Here is a 26,432-nt window from a genome sequence, read left to right as displayed (position 1 = left end):
AAGATGTCATCCATGAAGGACTTGCGTAGAATACTTGCACACGTGCACAAAGAACTGGTGGTGGCCTGTACATTAGCTTCAGCTCTTGCAACTCAAGTGGCTCAAATCCAGGGTCATTTGAGTAAAGCTAGAGCCTCCCCAGTACCTCCCATTTCCGTAACTGCTGCATCAACTCCCCAGACAGTCTCAGTTACCGTTCCTGCTGTAGTACCTTTGGCTCCTTGTAAGAAATTGGAGGTACCCCTGTTACCAATGGCAGGGTGGGGGGACTTAAGCACTCAAAGAGAAACACCCTGTCTTAGACGTTTTTAGGTACGATTTCCTACCATATGGACACAGAGAGTTCGATACTTAGGAAGTTTATAAATCTATAGGTTCTCAGGAATCAAATAAGATAAAGCTAAAGCAGGGCAGTGCTAGGTAGACAAGTAGACAAGATGAACTAAAGCAGGATAATAAAACCAAGTGAGAAAATATGTCAAAATACAAACAATAAAATTTATTACCTCCCGAACGGGTTACAATCTAAAAGAATAATTAAAAACCATTATAAGCCACCCAAAAAGGTGGATAATTCATAAAAACAATCATATACAATCAAGTGAACACAGTCGACGCAGCGTTTCGGTGCTTAAAAGAATCTTCACACCTTCCTCAGGACGTTCACACTAATTTCATATCTAAAGCAATTAAAGAAAAGTTTTTCAGTCAAGTACAATATTGATGAATTAACAAAACATTACGCCATTTGTCTACACTTAAGAATAGTTATAGCTCCTGCAATCATTTTTATTACCGATTTAAACATTTTCTCCATTTTAACATATATATTTCCCAAAACTTATGAGTTAAGAGCATATGCATTTGCTATTCTGCATCATATTAGTGTCTTGTATCTCGTTCAAAAATGCTCACAAGGCCACTCCGTATTATGTATAAATATAGCTGGGGGTTATACATCCTTTTCTACCCCTATAAAGCCTTAGTGAAAATAACCAGTTTCATACATATTTGGTTTATTGAATACCTGTTGGTGATGTGGGATGAGTGTCTATTCTTTCACCCAGAAACCCAAAAATTAATCTTCAGCAGAATTATTCTAGCTCGAACTGTATAGTAAAGAGACACAGATAATATTTAATCATTTTGCTTCAATTTATGTGGTGGAATTTCATAAGAAGCTGAATCACCGGTAAATTACCTTCTATACGGGTGTACTTTTTTCTAGGTGCACGGAGGGGCCACCGATGGATAGTTTCAATACCTGAATATACAGATACATACGGATCAATCCAATTTTTCAAATGTTTATGAAGATCATTTATTTATTTTATGTTTCATTCCATATTCATACTAACCTGATATTTATTCAGGCTATCAATAAGAAATTCACGACTCTTGTGGATTGTCGCTTCTGAGGGTTCTTCTTACATTAGGAACCTCCACTTCCTTCGCTCTACAGAGAAAATTTTTTTATGGATAAAGGACCTTGTTTTCACAACTCACTATTTTTAAAAAAAATTTTTTAAAATATATTAAGTGTCATAGACATTTTTGTACGTATAAATCCTTAGAAATTGGGGATATGTTTTGACTCTCTCCCAAGTATTTGGACACTTTGAGAATAGTATTTGTATTGTCCATTTTCGATTTTCTGCTAAGTATACTGAGAGAGGAAGGTAAAGTATTACTCTTGTAGTCCTATATTTTATCTATGTGTTAAAAAGGACACAACTCTTTGGGGCATTTTAAAGTGTTGCTAGCAAATACACTATATATCCAGCTTCATAAGGGAACATTATCTATTTAAAACTTAAAAAAGGAGCACTAGTTTAGCAGAGGACCCTATTCAAGAATAACAAAAGGTCAGAAATGCGACCAATTCTATTTTTCCAATGGGCCAGAGTATTCTTACCAATATTAACTGGCTCGGCCTCCCTGCTCCTCCGTGCTGTCGTGGTTGTCGATGCCTTCGTGATGATGTAGAATGTAAAAACACCCATTTGCGGGGCTGTTTATATGCTGACACTACTCTTCTCGACCCGGAAGTATACTCGCGGGTGAAGTATTTACTTTTATCGCGTCTTTATAAAGATATAAATCTTTATAAAGACGCGGGTCAATAGATATAGAATAAACAATAGAGATAACATAGTGCCCTTGGCCACTCAAAAACACATAAATATAGAGGAAATTATCATTCGTCCGTCTTTGCATAATAGAAAACGTTGCCCAATCCAACATGGCCGCTATATTTCGCGATATCTCAGCTTCTCGTTAAAAACCTGATACTAGGCATATTTGTGCAATGCATTATTAGTACTGCTCTGCAGCGCCGTTGCGCAAAATTTAATAAACATACGAGGGAAATATTAGCATTATTTTCCCCGTCCCGAGTTATATCGGCAAAAGGAATACTTCCGGGTGACCCGACCCGCGTTTTCCGTATACGATAGTTTTTCTTATTTCTAACCTTCGAGACAAGTTGGCGATTTAGTAACATTAAGCGTATTGTAAAAGATTTATATCTTTATAAAGACGCGATAAAAGTAAATACTTCACCCGCGAGTATACTTCCGGGTCGAGAAGAGTAGTGTCAGCATATAAACAGCCCCGCAAATGGGTGTTTTTACATTCTACATCATCACGAAGGCATCGACAACCACGACAGCACGGAGGAGCAGGGAGGCCGAGCCAGTTAATATTGGTAAGAATACTCTGGCCCATTGGAAAAATAGAATTGGTCGCATTTCTGACCTTTTGTTATTCTTGAATAGGGTCCTCTGCTAAACTAGTGCTCCTTTTTTAAGTTTTAAATAGATAATGTTCCCTTATGAAGCTGGATATATAGTGTATTTGCTAGCAACACTTTAAAATGCCCCAAAGAGTTGTGTCCTTTTTAACACATAGATAAAATATAGGACTACAAGAGTAATACTTTACCTTCCTCTCTCAGTATACTTAGCAGAAAATCGAAAATGGACAATACAAATACTATTCTCAAAGTGTCCAAATACTTGGGAGAGAGTCAAAACATATCCCCAATTTCTAAGGATTTATACGTACAAAAATGTCTATGACACTTAATATATTTAAAAAAAAAATTTTAAAAAATAGTGAGTTGTGAAAACAAGGTCCTTTATCCATAAAAAATTTTTCTCTGTAGAGCGAAGGAAGTGGAGGTTCCTAATGTAAGAAGAACCCTCAGAAGCGACAATCCACAAGAGTCGTGAATTTCTTATTGATAGCCTGAATAAATATCAGGTTAGTATGAATATGGAATGAAACATAAAATAAATAAATGATCTTCATAAACATTTGAAAAATTGGATTGATCCGTATGTATCTGTATATTCAGGTATTGAAACTATCCATCGGTGGCCCCTCCGTGCACCTAGAAAAAAGTACACCCGTATAGAAGGTAATTTACCGGTGATTCAGCTTCTTATGAAATTCCACCACATAAATTGAAGCAAAATGATTAAATATTATCTGTGTCTCTTTACTATACAGTTCGAGCTAGAATAATTCTGCTGAAGATTAATTTTTGGGTTTCTGGGTGAAAGAATAGACACTCATCCCACATCACCAACAGGTATTCAATAAACCAAATATGTATGAAACTGGTTATTTTCACTAAGGCTTTATAGGGGTAGAAAAGGATGTATAACCCCCAGCTATATTTATACATAATACGGAGTGGCCTTGTGAGCATTTTTGAACGAGATACAAGACACTAATATGATGCAGAATAGCAAATGCATATGCTCTTAACTCATAAGTTTTGGGAAATATATATGTTAAAATGGAGAAAATGTTTAAATCGGTAATAAAAATGATTGCAGGAGCTATAACTATTCTTAAGTGTAGACAAATGGCGTAATGTTTTGTTAATTCATCAATATTGTACTTGACTGAAAAACTTTTCTTTAATTGCTTTAGATATGAAATTAGTGTGAACGTCCTGAGGAAGGTGTGAAGATTCTTTTAAGCACCGAAACGCTGCGTCGACTGTGTTCACTTGATTGTATATGATTGTTTTTATGAATTATCCACCTTTTTGGGTGGCTTATAATGGTTTTTAATTATTCTTTTAGATTGTAACCCGTTCGGGAGGTAATAAATTTTATTGTTTGTATTTTGACATATTTTCTCACTTGGTTTTATTATCCTGCTTTAGTTCATCTTGTCTACTTGTCTACCTAGCACTGCCCTGCTTTAGCTTTATCTTATTTGATTCCTGAGAACCTATAGATTTATAAACTTCCTAAGTATCGAACTCTCTGTGTCCATATGGTAGGAAATCGTACCTAAAAACGTCTAAGACAGGGTGTTTCTCTTTGAGTACCTTTGGCTCCACCAGAGAGGTTTTCAGGGGACCCGATTTAAACCCCGACCTTCCTTACCCAGATACAACTCCATTTATGGTTCGACCAACAGCTTTCCAGATGCACAGTCACATATAGCCTGTATGATCTCGTACCTGAGCGGGGATGCAGCTGCTTGGGCTGTACCCTTCGTAAATTCTGAAACCCCTCTTCTTTACAACTGGGGAGATTTTAAAAGGTGATTCAAGAGAATGTTTGCTTGACGTATTGCCACAGGATCAGCAGATAGAGAGTTGTTACATGTAAGACAAGGAGGTAAGGAACGGATGGCATATTGTGTACCGTTTAACTGATTGGAGAAATGAACTGTCTGCCAGATAAAAGAGCAGCTGTGTTCCATCACGGACTTAGAGATGAGCTAAAAGACTTCATAGGTCAAACTGCTCCTCTACCTCATAATTGTAGTGATTTGGTTGGCTTTGCCCTACGCTTAGACCATAGGCTATCCATAATGGGCAGACTGGGAATGGAAACCAGCCCTCACAATTCTGCTCAACCAGTCCAGGGGGGGTCGCAGGCCTCCCCTTCCCCCAGTACAGGGGCTACTGAGAAGCAACTGCCCGGGGGAAGGGGGAGAAGGAGGATGCTAGTGTCAAGCACTGCTGCTGCTTTTGTTACAGGGGGCCAATATTGCAGCAGTGCTGCAAAAGCGGCCTTTTGTAACAAAATCGTCCCCCATGGGTCAAAAAATGGCCTCCATCCTTCTAGCCCACCGGGAAAACGCCTGATGCCCGCTACCCATTTGGAAAGGTCAGAGGAGGCAGCCTGAAACTCAAGTCTTTCTTCGCTCAAGGAATGGGGTTGCTGATGTTTCTAATAACTAAAATACGGATAGGGGGTGTCCGTGGTCCTCTTACTGTGGAAGGAAAAGATTTACAACTTAAGACCAGCTATTGTCTGAATACTGGAAATAAAAGTCACTTTGTTCTGGAGTGTTCTGCCAAACTAGAATCAGAATTTCAGCACCACTGTACCTAAAGAGGCGGAAAATGTAATCAGCTTGAAGGATAAGCAGGAAGTCCCTTCGAGGTTGATTGAAAAACATCCGGATCAATCAGCAGGTAGCACTATACGGAACTGAGTGCCAAATCTACTACCTACTACTCAAAATGAGGGTTCCCTATCATAAAGAAAAAGACCCCCGAATCAGTCGGGCCGTTGATGGTTCTTTGTTCACTTCCGGTCCAATCACCCGTCAGAAGAAACTGGTTCACATGAAAATCATGAGGAAGAACTAAGTTTTAAATTAGTTGACCCACCACAATTTGGAATCATTTTTTAGGAATGCCATGGTTAACAGTTCATAATCACATCATAGACTGGGCTAAAAGGAACGTGACTTTTCCATCAAATTGGTGTTGCCAATATTGTTTAAAACCATGCAAAAAAATTGTAACTTTGAAAATCAGGGTTCCAGTTATCACACATTTCATCTCATAAGCTGCTGAGCAAAATATTTGCCCACAGGATATGAAGACTTTCATTACCTCTTCAGCGAAAGTCGTGCAGAAACTTTACCTCCTCATTAGGTATATGATTGCCAAATTGATCTTGTTCCCGCCACTAAAATACAGTGCAGTCGGATCTATGCCCTCACATAGCATTACTTCAATAAGTATCTCCAGAATGGATTTAAACGACTATTAAAGTCCCTGTCAGTCTCACCCATCCCACCCTGATTCTTTGTCTCTGAAAGCAGTGGGGAGCATCAACCCTGCATTGATTGCAGGAATCTCAATAAAATCACTGTATAAAGACGGTACCCCCTTCCACTCATTCCAGTCCTTTTGGATAAAGTTAAAGATACTAACTTCTATACTAAACTAGATCAAAGGAGGGTATACTATTTTGTCCAGATCAGGCCCAGAGATGAATGGAAGACAGCTTTTCGGACCCGTTGCGTGCTGTTTGTGTGATGCCGTTTGGACTATGTAATGCTCTTTGGCGTTTCAGTTTTGTTGTACTATGCAAATTTCTAGATAAACATGTTATCATATAGATCAACTACATTCCTAACTATTCACAGTCCCAAAATGAGCACATCAGTCAGGTGAAAAGTATCCTAACAACATTAATAAAACATGGTATTTATTGTGAACTCGCCAAATGTGAGTTTCCCACCACCAAGGTAGAATTCTTAGGATTCGTTCTAACTCCTCAAGGTATCTCCATGGCTTAACATAGGATTGAGGACATTACTGATTGACCACAACCTCAAAATATTAAAAATGGGCAACGGTTTTAAGGGTTTATTAATTTTCATAGGAGGTTCAGTAATCATTTTTCTTTGAAAGTCACCTCCATTACTAAACTGCTTAAAAAAGAAAGTACCATTCGCTTGGACTCAAGAGTAAGACCAAAGAAAAAAGGCCTTCCCTAGCACCCCAATTCTGTATCATCCAGACTTGTCTAAATCATTTACAGTCGACGCTGATGCCTCTGATGGAGTCATTGGAGCAATTTATCCTTAGTGGGAGTCTGAGAATGGTAAATTACATCCTGCTGCTTATCTATCCAAAAAGTTGTTACCAGCTGAAACAAACTACACCATAGCTGAAAAAGAATTGCTGGCTATTTGAGACTTCCAAGAAATGGAGACATTTGCTTGGGACCAAATTTCCTGCTACAGTTTTTATCGACCACCCTAACATCCAGTTCCTCAGGTGTGCCCGAGGACTGTCGCCCAGACAATTAAGGTGGAACTTGTTCTGTGCAGAGTTAGATCACCTTTCACCCTGGAAGTGATAACCAAAATTTGGACGCCTTATCCCATTACTACCTTGAGGAGACAGAAACTATCCATCAACCACCACCCATGATTACTAAAGATCAGAATATTAGGAGTAACTAACAGAGAATTTTCTGAGCAGATCAAAAATACATGACTATAAAAAAATTAATAATCAGGAAATTTCAAGATTCATCTTGCAAAATTTGCAACAAACTACCTGTAGCAGGAGCTACGTGGATACGGGCGAGAGGCGCGTCTGGGGCACCGGAGGGACGCGCTCTAGCGGTTCGCACCGTTTCAACCCGGAAGTAGTTATAAGAGGAACGAGTGAAGAGGACGGACCTTCGCGGGAAAGAGAGAGACAAGAGGAAGCCAGAGAAGGAGGAGACGTGGATGCTGGAATAGCGGAAAAGACGAGCGTAGTAAGCAGTGCGGGAGACGAGTACAGGAGCCGAAAGGAGGACGGAGAAGATGCAGGGAGGAGCCTAAAGTGTGAGGCGAGACGGACGGGGCGGCCGTGACCGTGACTCCAGTCCGAAGTCACGGCTCAAGGCAAGTGTTAACACGGGGAGAAACCCTGAATAGGGTGGGTTTTTGCTTGTGGGTGCTGGGCAGGGTACCAGAGGCAGAACAGGGGAAAGGTGAAGTAGAGAACTCTAAAGGAGATCCTGGGGTTACTGCCCTATACATACCTGTTATTAAGTGCAGTGTTGCCACAAGAAGCATAACCCCACCGACCTGGTTGAATTGTTTTGTCACAGTGGTGCTTGGTGGAGGGCTCCTCATTGCCGGGGGTGTGATATCTATCAGCCACGGGCCTGTCTATTTCTCCCGAGGGCAAGACCACCAAGGAGAAAGAAGAAAAACGGGGAGAAGAGGAGGAAAGATACTGGGACAACCAGTGAAGAAGAACTCGAGAGGAGTACCAGAGGACTAGGAATACATGTAGTAAAGGGCTGAGAGCCACAAATAAAAACCCCTTCATACTCAACTAAGTGACCAAGCGTCCTTCTTGTTCTATCACAATGGTGTCAGAAGTGGGATTCCCTCTTTTTGATAGGACAAAGAGATGACCCAACCTCAAACCATGACCGACACGGTCAAACAACTGGCTGAAGGCCAGAGACACCTGCAGCTGGTCATTGAAGGCCAAACTACCGCTGCACAAAAAGACTGCAAATTCCTACAGGAAGCTTTACAGGCCCAGGCTGGGGTCATCTCAAATACCCAAGTTATCCAGAACACCGCCATACAGAGGTTGACATACACTATCGCTAACACCAGGGTACACTCCAATGTCCTTAGCTCCATGCTCCAGAAGGTCCAACCCGGTGAAGATCCGGACTATTTCTTCATCAATTTTGAGTGCATAGCCACCAGAGCCTCCTGGCTGCTGGAAAGATGAGGACAATACATTACTCCTCTTTTGGCCAACGAATTACAGGCCGCCTATCAGGCCATAAACCCTGCTGGTATAACCCCGTACCCAGAGATCAAGAGAACCATCCTGAGGCCTCTTGGATATGATGATGAGTACTACTGCTCCAAATTCCGCAGATGGAAGTGGAATACCCATAATAACCCTTGTGGCCTTTACTATTGGATACAGGATCTGGGCAACCGTTGGCTACAACCAACCACATCCAGCTTAGAGGAGGTGGTTGATAAAGTCTTCCTGGAACAATACCTGGATGCCCTGCCTAATCCCACAAGAGCCTGGGTGAAGCAGCACCCTAACTTTACCGTCCACACAGCCATAGAACTAGCATGTGCCTATCACAGGGCAACTGACTCCCGTCCTTCCCAACCCGACCCCTGGAACCAAGATCCTCCATGCCCAGAATGCCCACTCCTGTGGCCCTCAAATGGAAATTCACACCACCCATGGGTACACCAAGACACGTTTCAGACATCAGACCGGTACCTAGACAACCCTTTCGAGACACTGTAACGGTACTCCAGTGATTTCATTGTGGGGAACGGGGACACATAGTAAGGAATTGTCCCCAGAAGATAACAGCCACGGAGCCCTTGGAGGTGGGGTACCTACAAGGGCGTGCGTTATGGATAGATCAAGGGGAAGCAAAATATCACTACATGATGGGCATCAATGATGAACCCGGAAAGGTCTTATTTGACTCCGGATGTCATCATTCTGTGATAAAGGCGGAACTGGTGGGTCCAGGATAGTGGTTACGAGGGAAGACTGCCTGGATCACATGTGTCCAAGGAAACAGTAAGCAATAACCCCTAGCCAGGATAAGCTAGAAGCATGACGGGCAACATATCTCACTGAGGGTGGCGGGTATCCCTGATCTGGTGGAAGACACGATTCTAGGGACAGACTATGATGAATTCCTGATGTTGGTAACAAAGGCCGTAAAAGAGAAGCAGGAAGCTATATGGTGGGAAGAGGCGCCTTTTCCCGGGGGGAATTAACAGGTGGTAGGTATAAGGCTCAAATGTCCCACTGAGAAAAACGAGCACATAACCGACAATATGTCCTTTCTGGTGGTTCTGACATACCCTCCACTTCCTCTTCCACAGACGAGGCACTGGTAACGACCCGCAGCTTTAGGGCAGCGCAGAGAGAAGACCCCATACTGGAACGGCTTGGGTTCGAGCCTTTGACAACGAAGGAGGACAGGTAGGACCCTATTTTTGTGTCTCACAAGGGCTTGTTGTATAGGAGAGTACAACACCCAGATAAACTGGTTTCACAGCTGTTAGTACCACTAACTTTAAGGAACCAAGTGGTACACCTAGTCCATGGGCAGACAGGGGGAGGCCACTTCGGGAGGGATAAGACCAAGGAATATCTGTTACGAAGATTCTACTGGCCAGGGGTATACTCAGACATACGTCTTTTTGTGCTGCCTGTGAAAGAGGTCAGAGGGTGAATCCTCCCCATATCCCGAGGGCACCATTACAGCCCCTCCCTATCATTGAAACTCCCTTTTCCCATGTGGGTATGGATTTGGTGGGGCCCCTGGTGGCCTCCACAAGAGGTTATCAATATATCCTTGTTCTTGTTGATTATGCCACAAGGTACCCCGAGGACATTCCTCTGACAAGCACGACCACCTCTGCTGTGGCCCAGGCTATAGTCTGGTTCTTAGGTAGGGTGGGTTTCGACAATGAGATCCTGATGGATTGGGGAACCCCCTTCATGTCCAGGCTGATGTCCCAGGTCTGTAACATACTGGGGATAAAGCAAGTACGTACTTCAGTGTACCACCCATAGACAGAAGGGCTGGTCGAGCGGTATACCCGCACCATCAAGTCCCTCCTGAAGAAAGTGTTCACTGAAACTGGTAAGGACTGGGACAGGCAGTGACCCTTGGTCCTGTTTGCCATACGCACCCATGTCCAATCCTCCACAGGGTTTTGCCACTTTGAACTTGTATTTGGCAGAAAACCACATACCCTTCTGGACATGGCTGCTGAGAGGTGGGAGGACCAGGAAGATGAAGGGGTTGACCTCCTTGATTATGCCTCCAAACTAAAACAAAAGGTGGAAACCCTATGGGAAGATGCCCGCGCGAACCTTGAAAAGGCACAATAGATACAGAAAACCACGTTTTACGTCAATACTCGGTTGAGAGAGTTAGCGATGGGAGATAAGGTGTTATGCTTCTTCCTTCATCATACAATATGCTATTAGCCAAGTGGCTCGGCCCCTATAAAGTCATGGATAAGGTCACGCCTGTCCCATACAGACTAGACACACCACACCACAGAGACGGGGTCATGGACGGGGTCATGGACAGATATACCACATTCCTGAAGAAGTGGGTGGACGGGGAAACCCTAATGATAACTGATTCTGAACCCCTAGACATTAACGTCCCAAACAAACACTCCAAAATCGGGGCGGGGGATATCCATACGGGTTCTGATCTGCCAGGGAAAACCCACATGATACACCAAGACATCAGAACAGAGGGAGCAAACCCCATACGTCTCCATCCATATCACATACCAGAAGCACGGAGACAAGCTGTAAGACAAAAGGTAGAGGCCATGTTGGAGGGGTGTATCATAGAACAGTCCTGCTGTCCTGGGTCCTTTCCGATGGTGCTTGTTCTCAAACCCAATGGGTCTATTCACTTCTGTATTGATTTCCGCAGATTAAACGAAGTGTCACAATTCAATGTGTACCCAATCCCCAGAATCGACGAGATGATCGAGAACCTGGGGTCTACTTCCTATATGACCAGATTGGACCTCACTAAGGGCTATTGGCACATCCCTCTTGCACCCTCTGCCAAAGAGAAAACCGCCTTTACAACCCCAACCGGACTGTATCAGTTCCTAGTTGGGTTACATGGAGCACCTGCCACCTTTCAACGCTTGATGGATCTGATACTCAGAAAACATCAGGCATATGCACAGCTTACCTGGATGACATAGTGGTCTTCAGTTCATCCTGGGAGCTCCACTTACAACACCTGGAGGCAGTGTTGCTTATCCTCCGACAGACCGGCCTGAAGGCAAATCCCGAGAAATGTCCGGCCTTTGGCCTCAGGTGGACAAGGTAAAGACGATCAAAGAACTGCCACCTCCCGTGACCAAGAAAGAGGTCAGGTTCTTACTGGGACTAATTGAATACTATCGGCATTGCATACCCCACTTCTCGGAATCGGTGACCCCCTTAACCGAACTCCTAGCAAGAAAACATCCCAAGCATATGCAGGAGTGGCTGCTGTACACCAAGAGAGCTTTGATAGCTTGAAGAAAGCCCTGTGTGAAGAACCTGTATTGGCCTGTCCTGACTTTTCCTAACAGTTCATTCTCCAGACAGACGCCTCGGACAGTGGCCTTGGGGCTGATCTCTCCCTGCCTGGACGTGAGGAGGCCTTGCACCCGTTAGTATACCTCAGTCGGAAACTGCTCCCCAGGGAAACCTGGTACCCCACCACTGAGAAAGAGTGTCTGACCATTAAATGGGCTATGGAGGCATGTCGGTACAACCTGTTGGGCCGCTCTTTTGTGTTGTATACGGATAATGCCCCCTTGGTGTGGTTAGCACATCAGAAGGATACGAATGCTCACATCTTGCATTGGTTCTTCGCTATACAGCCCTTCTCCTTTCAGGTCCGTCACATCCCTGGCTGTTTGCAGGGACCGGCTGACTTCCTGTCACATTGGCCCGTGTCTTCATAGCCCGAACGTCCGTGCCTGGTTGGGAGGTGTTGTGGCAGGAGTGACACGGATACGGGTGAGTGGTTACCGGAGCAATGAGTGAAGTGGACGGACCATCGCGGGAAGGAAAGAGACGTGAGGAAGCCGGAGAAGGAGGAGACGTGGATGCAGGAACAGCGGGAAAGATGAGTAGAGTACGCAGTGCGGGAGACGAGTACATGAGCCGAAAGGAGGACGCAGAAGACGCTGGGGGTAGCCCAAAGACTGACCCTAGGGAAGGCGAGACGGATGGGGCAGCCGTGACTCCGGTCTGGAGTCACGACTCAAGGCAAGTGTTGACACGGGGAGAAACCCTGAAGAGGGTGGGTTTTTGCTTGTGGGTGCTGGGCAGGGTACTAGAGGCGGCACAGGGGAAAGGTGAAGTAGGGAACTCAAAAGGAGATCCTGGGGTTACTTCCCTATAGTACACTCCCAGCTTAACCTGCCATACCTGTGATTAGGCACAGTTTTGCCTCAAGAAGCGTAACTCCACTGACATGGTTGAATTGTTTTGTCACAGTGGTGCTTGGTGGAGGGCTCCTCATTGCCGGGGGTGTGATAACTAACAGCCACGGGCCTGTCTATTTTGCCTGAGGGCAAGACCGCCAAGGAGAAAGAAGAAAGATGGGGAGAAGAGGAGGAAAGATACCAAAACAACCAGACGAGTAAAGAAGAACTTGAGAGGAGTACCAGAGGACTAGGAATACGTGTAGTAAACGGCTGAGAGACTCAAATATAACCCCTTCATACTAAACTAAGTGACTACGCCTCCTTCTTGTCCTATCACACTACCCTTTCAGGAGAATAAATGTTACGTACCAGTTCAGACCTTACAATCAAAGGTACTTCAAAGGTATCATGACAATACATTAGGTGAACACACAGGTCGTACTAGATCTTGCAAAGTACCTACGTTCAGCAATGTGACATCTGTAGTCAAGCCAAATTAGACCACTCCAAAAATAAAAGACTTCTGCAAACCTTACCCACTCCTAACCAGATCTGAAGAGGTTTCCTTGGATTTCATCACCGGTCTCCCTGAGGATCATGGTAAAACTACCATTCTGGTAGTAGTCGACAGGCTCTCCTAGATGGCCCAATTTATAACCTACAAAGGTCTTACTTCTGCTAGAGAGACACTGTGACCCTAGTACTAAATCATGTGGTCTGTCTGCATGGGTTACCCAAGACTATAACATCAGACAGAAGCCCTTTACTTCCTGTTTCTGGAAAAATGTGTATATTGCCATGAAAATCCTGAAAATCCAATCACATTTTTCCATGTGTTTCCATCCAGAAACAGATGGCCAAACTGAGTGGTTAACCAAGAATTGAAGAAATACTTTTGATGCTTCACCCTCGGGTCTAATGCCTCATGGGTAGGAGTTATTGTGAAAGCTGAGTTTGCTTACAAAAACTCGTATCATACAGCCCTTCGCAGGCCACCATCTATGCAAACTATCAATATCATCTTAGGCACCATTCATTCCTAGTGTTGCCTTGCGCCTCAAACACATGGCGCATGTAGTACAATGTGCCGCAATGCCATGAAGGCCAAGACTCAGTGCAAACAGGTTCCTGACCGTTGTCGACAGCCTGGTCCTATTTATTCATCTGGAGACAAAGTGCGACTCTTTGCAAAAAATGTAACCTTCAAACACGTCATCATTTTCTTTCCATGTTTCATTGGACCATCTGAATTAAACTCTCATAATAATCCACTTACCTTAGAGCTTAAACTGCCCGCTCTGTGAAGATTAATCCTATTTTCAAATTTCCTTGTTAAAACCAGCTGTGTCCAAATCTTGCTCTGAACCACCACCCATGGTATCTTGTTGGCAGTAAAGGGTATGGCTTAGAGGAAGATTCTTTTGAGCCCACAACTGGCCTTCATGCTCCCCTCCTGTTGATAGAGCGCGCAGGTCGCCCGACCCTTAGATTTACCAGATTTCACGCACTTGGGCCCATGACGTGTTTATGACAGTATTTTTGTGAATCGGGCGAGTTTACACACCACCATCAGTAATTCTATGTGTTTTCTTTAACACTACTACCTGTGTACCTGACTTACCACAGGCACATATTCTCCTGATGAATCAGGAGCTAGCAGTGGACAAGAGATAAGATGATCCTTAATACTTTATACATTCAACAACACTTTGATAATTTTATAATGACCACAGACACCTGAAAGGTTTTAAGGATTTTTAGATATAGAAAGTTTAAAATCAGAATGACATAAGAATAAGACTGATACAGATTAGAATATCAATAATCAGGATTATAGCTATGGTATAACTGTCAATAAGGGCAAGTATCATTGAGAATGAGTGAATACTATAGGCTAAGGGTAACAGGGAACATGCTATTCAATTTCAGACTTATGCTAAGGTAGGTCAGTGTCAAAACATTAGTCAGTGATTGACTAAAGTCCTACAAGTGATTCAAACTGGTCTTAGTCTAACTGCTAATTCAAACCTAGGTTCTAAACACAAGTGAATTTAGACCACACTAATTAAGTAAAACAGTTTCAGTAATGTCCTACAGGTAGGGGGAAAAATGGAACATAACTAATAAACAATAACATGTACATTTTTGGAAAGCAGAGGAAAATAATACGGGCAAGAGTGCTTTATTAAAGAGGAAAGGATAGTGGATAGATAGACGGTCACCCAATCTATATTTACCTAGGACAGGAATGAGGACTAACCCTGGCCACGGGTCCGTTTTGGAAAGGCGAGGACAGGGACCCTCAAGGACTTAGGATGCCAGTATGTGAGCAGGTACAGCTCACGGACAGTCAGGACAGGATACCCCTCAGGATTTTGGATCAGGACTGGGCTCACCAAAGGGCACGACCAACACCTGCAGCTTCGGATGCAACGCCTGCGCTACTCCCTCTCTGCACGTAATCCGCCAATAACCCCGATTGGGTTCTCGAATCTCCCAGCAAAGTGCTTCGCCAGCACGTAAGACTATTTTCCACCGCTTGGAGTTTGTGGAAATTTCGGACAGAGTGCTCCGCAGCTCTCTGTATCAATCACCTATAGAGTTCGTAGGGTCGGTGACAGGTCAGCTACTCGGACAAGTCGGACAATTTCTCTAGCTAAAACTAGGCTAGTTATACCCTTTGCGGGTCCCCAGACCACCCACAAATGTTGCGAGTGACAGGATCCCCAACTTAGGATTGGTCAGGAGAGGTGGTTAGGTCATTGTCACCACCTAAAATTCTGGGTTCTCATAATTTATATTTATATTTCAGTACCCACCCCTTACATTCCAGTTCCCATGCCATAGGCAGCAAGGAATACAATAGGACACACAGTAAAGTATCAATTTGTTTCAAGTTCAGGTGCAGCTCGGCTCCTCTCGCTGGGTCATAGTTCAGGTTCTCATGAGCATCTCAGCTTCGGCAGCCAGCTGGCGGGGTTTTGCTTCTGCGCGGTTTGAATTGTCCCTCATCACATGACGGGGTGCAAGGGGTTTTCAAAGATGGAGCGACTCCCCACTCCCAGGCCCACAGATACGCGGTACATGAAAAGTAAGCGAAAACAAATTAGAAACACAGAAAAAATTATTACACTGTACACCATGAATAGCTGCACTACATCCCTTACTTTATAATATCTATAGCATTAGGATTTTAGGCAGAAATAGATAGATGTGCAAAAGCAGCAAGAGCAAGCAGAGAGCATGTTTAAAGACAAGCGGCCATTTTAGCAGTAATGCGCATGAGCGAAAATATTCCTCCAGAACTGCGAGTGCGTCTCATCACATGGGTATGACCGACGCATGCGCAGACTGGATTTCTGCGAAGCAGTGATGCTGTAGTATGCAAGCCTCATTATGATTAATAGACACATAGGCAAGCATCTCTGGGACACCCGCGTGTACTGAAAAAGTGCGATATTAATGACAAACAGGATTGGTTAATACTATTACAGGTTAAACGAGGTTCTTGAATGTGAGCAAGGCGCTTTACGTGCGAATCCTTGCTCCATTAATCCCCTCTTTGATGTTATTTACTATCATCACTATTAATGGAAACAGATGCCAACTTCCTTTCTCACATCTCACTCATTTCAATCTCGACAAATTTGTTGTTGAGCCTCTTCTCAGCATCCTTATTAGGATGAAAATTCCTAGCTTTTTTGTATATCTGGTTTCTTAATTCCTCTAATTCCAGCTCATCAACATTTCGTTTCACTCCCCTCTTGTTTACGGTGTACTTCTTTCGGCATTTTTGGCATTTACAGCAAATTATTATGATAAACACAATCAAACTTATTCCAGCTATTGGCATCAGTATTTTCCCAACAAGGCTTCGACCTATGTTAGAAAACCAACTACCTACAGAAGAGAGACCATCAGTTAGTCTCTTCCAGGCACTATCAACCTCCAGTGGTTTGAGTTCTTTTTCCAAATTAGTTATGTTTCGCACATATTTCTTAATTTCTACGCTTTTATCAGGAATGTAAGTGCAACAATGTTGCGCCTTCAGCATCCTGCAGACTCCGCCCTCTTTTGCCAATAAGGTATCAAAATGTAAAACCATTGATCTGATCGCAACCATTTCAGTATTGACCAGCAGGAATCCAGCAGCAGTGTCAGTTGATAACCTATCCACTACTGTAGATAATTTGCAAATACGGTGAGTATTCAGAACCACTCCCACTCCAGGTATCAGTGCACTAAATATATCACCTATAATTTCTCCTACACTTTCTCGTCTACTACGTACTAAACCATTAGTATTTTCATTGCTTCCAGCGGCGTTGTTCACATGGTATATTTTCGGGAAGACAATGCCAAAATAGCAGCTTCCATACCAGTGATCCGGCAATTTAAAATAGGCCTTGTTTCCGCATATATAATAAATTCCGGGAAACACAGGTTCTGACCCATTTTTGAAACCCCAACCTCCAATTACCTTGTAATTATGTTCGCATTCACTGGAACCGATGAATACATTGTTATAATAACTAGTCTTTTCTCTATGAAGACAGAGTTTCCCTTTTCGTTCGAAATCCAGCAACAGTGCAGGATTAGCTTCGCCATTTGAGGTGCTTTCCATGTTTTCAGCCCATTTCGGAGTTTTCTGTTTCTTATCATTTGCCTTTCTTTGGAAACTCTCGCTTCTCTTTTCTGCCATTTTTAAGAACATTTTCTTCTGTTCATGTAATGAACAAGTTAAATTATCTCTGCGTGCTTCATTTAAATGTATGTCACCTATAGTCAGGAAGTATTCTCCAATGTAACGAGTCACTTCGCTCCTAACATGTACAATGTTCAGGTTTCCCCGAATAGGAAGTTCAGAAAAGATTACGTCAGTATTTGAATAATAGTACTGTAAGGTGCTTCTGTAAAATAAGCTTGCTAATATACTACAGGAAATTCCATAGGTCAAGGGTAGATGGTGATAGGTCACACCTTCAGCTACAGAAGTAGGTAGCTTCATGCAGACATAACAATCTTCTATTTCCATAGCTTCTACATAATGCACTAAAAGATTTGCAAAGACATTTAAATGTGTTCTGTTTTTGATTTTGTGAAAATGTAGTCCTTCCTCATCTGATGCTTCTAAGTCAGGTCTGGTTTGTTTCAAGCTAACTGAATTCTCACGTCTTTCTACACTTCGTGGTGTTTCTTCAGTTTGTACGACTTCTGTGTCTGGCGTCATTGATTTAGTAGGGTACAAGTTAGTATCTTTACTTATCATAAAAGGTATAAAGACTGTTAGTCCTATCCATATCACTATTACTATTGCTACACTACATAAGCATATTTTACAGCAAGTTTTACAACAATTCCCTCTAGGTCTTCCATTCACATTTGAATCAGACATTTTGGCTCACAGGTGGCTTTCCAACCCCTCTTTGTTTCTTAACACAAGAGGCTTACGCAGTTTCACTTTCAAGTTGGGTCTTCGTCTTCAGGACTCAGATCAGCAATCGAATCTTGGTGGCTTTTGTCGCTTATTTCAGGATCATCAATTTCTTCCAACACCAAGTAGGCCAATTCAGGACTTCGATAATTTTTGTTTTGTCTTTTTATTCTGGTACTGCGTCTGTTTTGCTGAGTTCCTGCTCTCTGTCTTTCACTAGCAGCTCTTTTTCGGTCTTCTATCTTTTCTTCTACTGTTTTTAATCTTAGTTTCAGTCTTTTTATGTATCTGGGTTCACTTTTCTTCTTGAGTCTTTTAGCTGTCACTGTAGTTTGGCCCTCTTCACAAGCCCTTTTATTTTCGTACAGTTGTGGCATTGTTACTTCGACAGTATTTTTCTCCCTTCCTGTCTGACTAGTCCCAGGTCTTTCTTCAGTTTCTTCTGCCTGGTTTCTAAGCTGGCCTTGTTCAGGTATACTTTAGATTTGTCTTTGATTTTCAACTGTTTCTGGCTCTGCTTCCTGAACACGTTCGTCTAGGTCTATCTGTTCCTGTTCATGCACTTCGAACCCTTGATTTTCTTCCGCATTAACTTCAGCCCTAAATACTATCTGTCCCTTTTCAGTTTCGGGAGTCTTTGGAGGAGTGTCGATGACTTGGTCTGTCCCTACTTGACCTACCTCCTGATCAGGTCTGATGTGAATCTCGATAACCTGATCTTCTCCTTCTACTCCTGTCTTATCCTCACTATCCCACTCTCTGTCTAGATAGGAATACTTTCTGGTTCTTATTGGATCAAGAATCAGATTGTCTGCTGGGAACCATTCGTCTTGACTGTTGCTCGGTAGTATGACATCAGCTAGATCCGGACCCTCGTCTGGAGTCTCCTCAGCTGCACCACCTTCAGCTTCAGTCGCTTCTTCTCCGGTTACCCTCTTGGTATGGCTGGCATGGATCCACTTTGGCACGCCTGCGCACTTCACGGCAGTTGTAGTCACAAGGATCACTTGCCTCGGTTTTCCCCACTTTGGTCCAAGGCAACTCTTCCGGGTGTGTTTCTTTAACACAACCCAATCCCCAGGTTTCAGTTTATGGGCTGGAGTTGTTGGCCATTCGACAGCATCCTCCCCAATCTGGTGAGAGATAGAACGCACTTGGTCACCCAGCTGCTTGCAGTATTCTAGTACCAAATCATCAGAAATACTTAGCAGTTTGTGTCCAGGTACCCCTGCCTGTCGCATCACTCTTCCCATTAGTACTTCATGGGGGCTCAAGCCTATCTTTCGTTTGGAATGCTTCTCAATCCCATCAGGACAAGGGGTAAAGCTTCTATCCAGTTCAATTTTGTAGAATTACACATTTTTGCCAATCTTGATTTTATAGTGCCATTCACCTGTTCAACTATCCCAGAAGCCTCTGGATGATATGCACAGTGTAGCTTAGGCTCAATCTTGAATGCTTTATAGAGCTCTGCTAGAATTTCGTTGGCAAAATGCCCACCTCTGTCTGTTTCGATTGTCTCTGGAATTCCATACCTAGGTATTAGTTCCCTTAGCAACAATTTGGCTACAGTAATGGCATCATTTTTCTTTGCTGGGTAGGCCTCCACCCACCTTGAGAATAGGCAGACTATAACTAAGACATACCTATATCCTTTGCACATGGGTAACTGAATAAAGTCTGCTTGTAGTCTCACAAAGGGACCTTCTGCCTTTCCAATCGTACTTTGGTCTACTACTGTTCTTTTCCCTGGGTTAAATTGCTGACAAACCAAGCACCTTTGGCAAAGCATCTCCGCACCGTTTCTGAACTTTGAGTTGTAAAATACTTCATGGAACATACGGCACATCGCATCCCTCCCAATATGTGTGTCTCCATGTATTATTCTGGCCATTGGAGCAACCATGCTGTCTGGTAATACAGGCATACCCGTTTTATCAACCATAACACCATCCCTGTCCCTAGGCTGACATCCATCTGTCTCCCATCTTTGCTTTTCCTCCTCCTCTGCTGCCTGCTGCAACTCTTTCAGTTCCCTCCAAGTAGATACATTCTCAAACACCATAAGTTGGCAGCTGTTTCCGCCTCCCCACAATTTAATTTTTAGGGACATTTTGTATCGGGCACAATATTGGGCAATTTGGTCAGCATATCGATTTCCGGCTGTCACATCGTCGTTACCAGATTTGTGAGCAGCACATTTGACCACCGCCAATTCTTTGGGTAACTGGATTGCTTCCAGTACGTTCTGGACCACTTTTCCATTTCTGATAGGGGTACCTGAGGAAGTCATGAATTCTCTTTGCAACCATAGCTGGCCGAAGTCATGAACAACCCCGTAACCATATTGACTGTCAGTGTATATGGTTACTCTCTTATTTTTCCCTTGCTTACAAGCTCTTGCCAATGCAATTAATTCGGCTACTTGGGCAGATTTTATTTCACTTAAGTAGGATGCTTCTAGGGTCGTTTCCAGTGTGACTACAGCATAGGCAGCACTCAACCCTCCATCCTCATGCCTCAAGCAGGAGCCATCCACAAATATCACAAGGTCCTCTACAGGTAAGGCTGTTTCTTTTATATCAGGACGTGGTTTGGTACTAAACTCAGTTAAGTCAATGCAGTTATGTTCAATTTCACCCTCGACTTCTGCATTTTGGGTGACGGGCAACAAGGTTGCAGGGTTCAGAATATTGCATCGGGAAATTATCACATTCTCTGCACCAATAAGAATTCTCTCATACTTAGTCAGCCGACTAGGTTTGAGATACTGGGTCTTTGTTCGGGTCAACAGAATCACAACTGAATGTGGAACATATACTGTTACAGGATGTCCCATGACAATGTTTTCACTTTGTTCTAGACTAGTGCAAGTGGCAGCTACTGCTTTCAGACATCCAGGCAACCCAGCAGCCACTGGATCTAGAGTAGCTGAAAAGTAAGCCACTGGACGTCTGGTCAGACCATGCTCTTGTGTTAGGACTGAGAGTGCACAAATGTCTTGTGTATCACAGAACAATTCAAAGTTCTTGGAATAATCTGGCATTCCCAATGCAGGAGCTGAGCACAGACAGTTTCGTAATTTTATCCAAGCTGTCATACTTTCGTCATCCCAACTAACTGGATCATCTACTCCTTTCTTGGTCATTTTTATCAATGGTTTGGCTAAAACAGAAAATCCCACAATCCACTGTCTGCAGTATCCTACAACTCCTAGGAACATTCTGACTTCCTTCTGGGTTCTAGGTAACTCTATATCACGAATTATTCTAATCCTTTCTGAAGTAACCCGTTGGATACCCTTTTCTATCTGGTGCCCCAGATATTTCACTGAGTTTTTACAGAACTGCAATTTGTCAGGAGATACTTTATGTCCTCCCTTGCCTAGATGATTCAATAATGAGGGAAAGAAGAAGATGCCCACACCTCATGTAGTATACAATTATTCAAAGAAGAAGGCACGTGTAACTGAATTGCACATGTGAAGGTACATTTATTTATACCGACTACTAATATTTTTTGGAATTTTTTGGCAAAGTGTTTTTTTGAAAAAACAGAAAAAGGGGGGAACCCACACAATCAAATGATTGTGAACCCACACAATCATTTGATTGTGTGGGTTCCCCCCTTTTTCTGTTTTTTCAAAAAAACACTTTGCCAAAAAATTCCAAAAAATATTAGTAGTCGGTATAAATAAATGTACCTTCACATGTGCAATTCAGTTACACGTGCCTTCTTCTTTGAATAATTGTATACTACATGAGGTGTGGGCATCTTCTTCTTTCCCTCATTATATTATGGTCCAGCCCCCCCTCAGTCCCAACCAGGACCTAACTCCTTCTTTCCGCCTAGATGATTCAATAAGGCAATGGTATCAGTGACACAGTCTTTTCGACTTTTAGACGCCACCAGAAGGTCGTCTATGTACTGGACCAAAACTGACTCTTTTGGCAGGACCAGGGATTCAAGGCATCTTTTAAAAATCTGATTGAAAATCGAAGGACTCTCTGTGTACCCCTGGGGGACACGATTCCAAACGTAGACATGACTGTCGAATTCAAATGAGAAAAGAAATTTGCAGTCTGGATGCAATGGGATGGAAAAGAATGCGTGACACAAGTCAATAACGGTAAACCATTCCGCATTCCATGGGATCTGGTACAAAATCACTGCAGGGTTTGGCACAATGGGACAGCAAGGTACAACAATCTGGTTTACCTTTCGCAGGTCCTGCACTACCCTGTACTTTCCGCTAGGCTTTTTAATTCCAATTATGGGTGAATTACAAGGACTGCTCATTACTTCCTGTATTATGTTTGACTCTAGCAACCTTTTTACTTCAATAGCAACTCCTGCTTTTACTTCTGCACTCATTTTGTACTGTCTGGTTTTTGGGTAAATAGCATTTATTTTAATGGCTATTTTAACTGGGTCCACATTTGCCATTAATCCCACATCTTTTCCCGTGAAATCCCACACATCAGGTATCACTTTTTGTTGGAGCTCTTCTGGTAAGTCCTGTATTGTCAGTGTCTTAATTTCTGTGTCAGGCCTCAGTAACATCAATTTGTACAGGCCATCTTCGTCGGGCTTCTGAATTTCGACGCCTTTTGGTGTGCTAAAGATGGTGCAGTTCATTTTGCACAACAAATCACGACCTAGTAGATTCACTGGACTGGAATCACAGACAACAAATCTGTGCATTTCTTTGAAGTTCCCTATAGAAATCTCCATTGGTTCAGTTACTGGAGTGCTGATTATTTGATTTGACACACCCACTACTTGGATGGCTTCTCCCGAGAGGGGTAGGTTTGGAACGTCCGCTGTTCTTACAGTCGAACTGGTAGCATCAGTGTCCAACAGAAAGGTGACGTCATTTCCTTCAACCTTTCCTTCAATGTATGGCCCTGTCTGGTCTACCAGTAAGGAGGCGCCAAGCACGCACTACTCGTCCTCCCCCCTCAGGCCCCGTCAGTATTGTTCATCACAGAGGAATGTATCATTTAACAGGAATTGTGAAGTTGCTGCATTTCTCTCATCCCCTCCTTCCCATACCTCGACCCCCTCATTCTGCTGAGCCTGATTCTTGTAATTAGGTCTAGGAGCTCGAGGCAATGGATGCTGATTTACCTGTTGCTGATTCTTTCGTGGCCCCTCTTTCTGCACCTGTGGATTTAAACCATTTATGGGGGCATTACCAGCCTGCAAATGTGGACACTCGTCTCTCCAGTGCCCTATCTGACCGCACCCGTGGCAGGGGAACTTTTTCTTAGCCTCTTCTTTACTCATCTTTACTCGGGGCTTCCCTCCTCCCCCAGAGTTAGTGTTTTGAGTATTATTATTCAATTTACTTAACTGTTTCTCTTGTTGTTCAGCCAATTTTACTTGTGCCCACATCACTTTTTCTTTCAGGGCTTTTCTTTTGTTCTCCAATTCATCTTCACAGTACTTAGCGTACTTAAGGACCTCATCTATGGGTTTTCCCTGCCAACAGATTTTATTGTCTCTAATCCACTGGGATATTTCAGGCCTCAAACCCAACACGAATCGATAAATGAAATGGGTCATATCCTTCATTTCAATATTATCGATTCCACTGTAGGTCTTGAATACCTGCAATAGTCTTTCATAGTAGGAGTGCACTGTTTCGTCACAATTTTGGGTAGTTCTATCTATTCGGGTCCAATCGGTTTTCTTTGCTGGCACTTTCTGTTTTAGGTATTGTATGACCTTATCATACTTTCTCATTACATCTGGTGAAGGAGCTCCGGTTCTGGAGTCTCTCTCATATTCCTCACTGGGCCAATCAACTGCAATTTTGCATTCTGTCCATAAGTCTACAGGAACTACAATATCAAAGAACCCATCCAGGTCCTTCAGGAGACACTTTTGAACCTTCACGAATCGTTCAACCTGCCTATACCACTCCACTGGTTTCTCTCGTAATTTTGGGAAATCATTGGTAAATGACACAATATCCTGTCGGGACCAAGGGACATGTACATATTTCCCACCCGGTACTTCTCTCAGTGGATAGAGGTTTTCTGCTTTGCCCACTTCTTTTAGTACATATTCTGAAGTTTTTGGTTTGGCCTTACTGTCTTTCTTTTTCTTTGCCCACCTGGCTTTCCATTTATCTAGATCTCCTCATTTCTGCAGTATGTTCACCAATTCTTTTATCTGTATTTTCTTCCCTGACACATTCATGTTCTCTAGATCCTTGTCGCAAAATTCGGCTCTATAGGGTTTCTGTAATACTTTGGATCGACTAACATCTATTCCCATATCCGCGGCTGTGTCCATTAATTTTTCATGGAGCACTCTGGTGTTCCGGGTAAGGTTTTTGCTGATAAACAGTAACTCTTCCTCATTAAGAGTATTCAATCTGTCGAATCCCACATTTCCAGCCATTAGTTCCTCCATTTCTATCCTTAGTCTGTAGACATCTAAAGGTTTGGGTTGGGGAGTTTCCTTTTCTATTTCTCGGGTCCATCGATCTAGTTCCTCCGGAGTCACTACGGTGGCACTCCGAGTCCCTGAAGCTGTCCAATTAGGACTTCCTTTGCCTTGGTCTGATGCCCTGACCGCGGTACACTAGTTCCGGGTTCCCTTATGGGCAGATCCATTAAAGAAATTTCAGACTCGCATTCACTTGCCTGATCATCAACTATGAGCGGTTCTTTTCTTGGTGAGACTACAATTGGTGTAATGACTGGGGTGCTTGGACTAGCCTGTCTATCTCCTTAAAGAGGAACCACAGGACCAATAGTCACTGGGATTGTTAGGGAGTCAGGACTGGGATTTATCTGAGCTATGGTCTGAATTAGCTCATTTCGCTGTTTAATCAGTGCTTCTCTTTCTCGTTCATGCAAAACCCTTTCCGTAGAGTTGTCATGCATCACTTGGGGTACTAAAGGAGGGTATATACTCGGGGCAGTTGGGATTGCTAACCCTGGTCTGTCTTCACCAAAAGGTCGGTAATTTGGGACTGCTGTACCAGGTCTGCAAAACTCGTCACTATTACTGGGTTTGCTACCAGTACCAGCTACATCTGTCTCGCTGGCCCTTCTACTTCTAGGATGTCGAAAAAATTGATTTTTCGAGCTTAGGGGCCCAGACTCTTCAGCATAAGGAGGTGGATTTTTCATGAACAAATCCTCCAGGTATTCATCCTCTGAATTCCCCATGGCCATTAGATGTCGAGTTTTCTCTGCCCTTTTTCCTCCCCCTTGTTCAGTTACCCCGAACATCGGAAATAGTCCCTCAACCATCATATTCTGTCTCCACTGCTTCATCTTTTGCTCTTTTGTTTCCCGCTGCAATTTTGGATACCATTTGCTTACTCCCTTATCCATTCGGGGTCTGTCTCGCTCTAGAGCCGCAATCTCCCATTCCTCTAAAGCTTCATATTGCGTTAATCTGGGTCGGGGTGTAATTCATTCATTCGGGTCCTCAAGTTAAACAGGATTCTACCATTAAAGGTACCATCGAGGGGAAATGCTAGGACTCCGTGTGATATTAATGACAAACAGGATTGGTTAATACTATTACAGGTTAAACGAGGTTCTTGAATGTGAGCAAGGCGCTTTACGTGCGAATCCTTGCTCCATCACTGTTACGTCACTTCCATGCTCGCCACCGCCAGTGAGAGTCTCTGTTTACCTTTTATTGATGGACTTTTAGGAGAGAGGGGAGTGATGTCACAAACTCCTTGCCATAAGGATTAAAACCAGTATTAAAAGCCCATCTTATCAGCATGTTTATACCAATAATGTTTCAATGCGTAAATAGGATATGTTGTATTACTGTAATGTCTTTATTGTTATTGTTGTGTGTGCTTTAACACGCATGCCATTAAGGGACCTCACTGTGTGACTCATTTGTTTGTGCTGACTCTGACTCATGTGTTGCTTTCCTTTGGCAGCAGGTGTCAGTTTTGGAACATGCTCAAATGACCTGCTGCCCCGGATGACTCATTTGCTTGTGCTGACTCTGATGACTTCACTGTTATTTCTCTTTTAGCAGCAGGTGCTAGTTCTGGAACATACTTGAGGACACCGCCATCTGAGATGGCACCTCTATTTTCAGCTGTGCTTGCTATTCATTTTTGGTTTTTAACTGAGCTGCCACAATGAGGAGTCAAACACCCAAGAGGTTTTCTTGACTTCAGAGAGCTGTTCTGGTCTTCCTATAGATCAAGGCGGCACGTGTTTCCTGACATTGAGCTAACTTCTTGCTTTCAGTG

At 43.3% G+C, this 26,432-nt stretch overlaps 2 long non-coding RNA genes across 2 annotated transcripts; one reads left to right on the top strand and one right to left on the bottom strand.

Moving 5' to 3' along the window:
• Positions 1-601: 601 nt before the first annotated feature.
• LOC147718367 (uncharacterized) lies at positions 602-1,977 on the bottom strand. Its single transcript, XR_015309971.1, has 5 exons — positions 1,916-1,977; positions 1,359-1,456; positions 1,202-1,264; positions 1,028-1,109; positions 602-680 (listed from the first exon to the last, which is right to left on the bottom strand). It is a non-coding gene; the product is annotated as an uncharacterized LOC147718367 (long non-coding RNA).
• A 668-nt stretch (positions 1,978-2,645) lies between these two features.
• LOC147718366 (uncharacterized) lies at positions 2,646-4,021 on the top strand. The gene is made up of 5 exons (XR_015309970.1): positions 2,646-2,707; positions 3,167-3,264; positions 3,359-3,421; positions 3,514-3,595; positions 3,943-4,021. It is a non-coding gene; the product is annotated as an uncharacterized LOC147718366 (long non-coding RNA).
• The last annotated feature ends 22,411 nt before the right edge of the window (positions 4,022-26,432 follow it).

The sequence above is a fragment of the Lissotriton vulgaris genome, chromosome 4_1, assembly GCF_964263255.1.
Source record: "Lissotriton vulgaris chromosome 4_1, aLisVul1.2, whole genome shotgun sequence".
NCBI classification, from domain to species: Eukaryota; Metazoa; Chordata; class Amphibia; order Caudata; family Salamandridae; genus Lissotriton; species Lissotriton vulgaris.
This window is presented reverse-complemented; position numbering and strand designations above follow the sequence as displayed.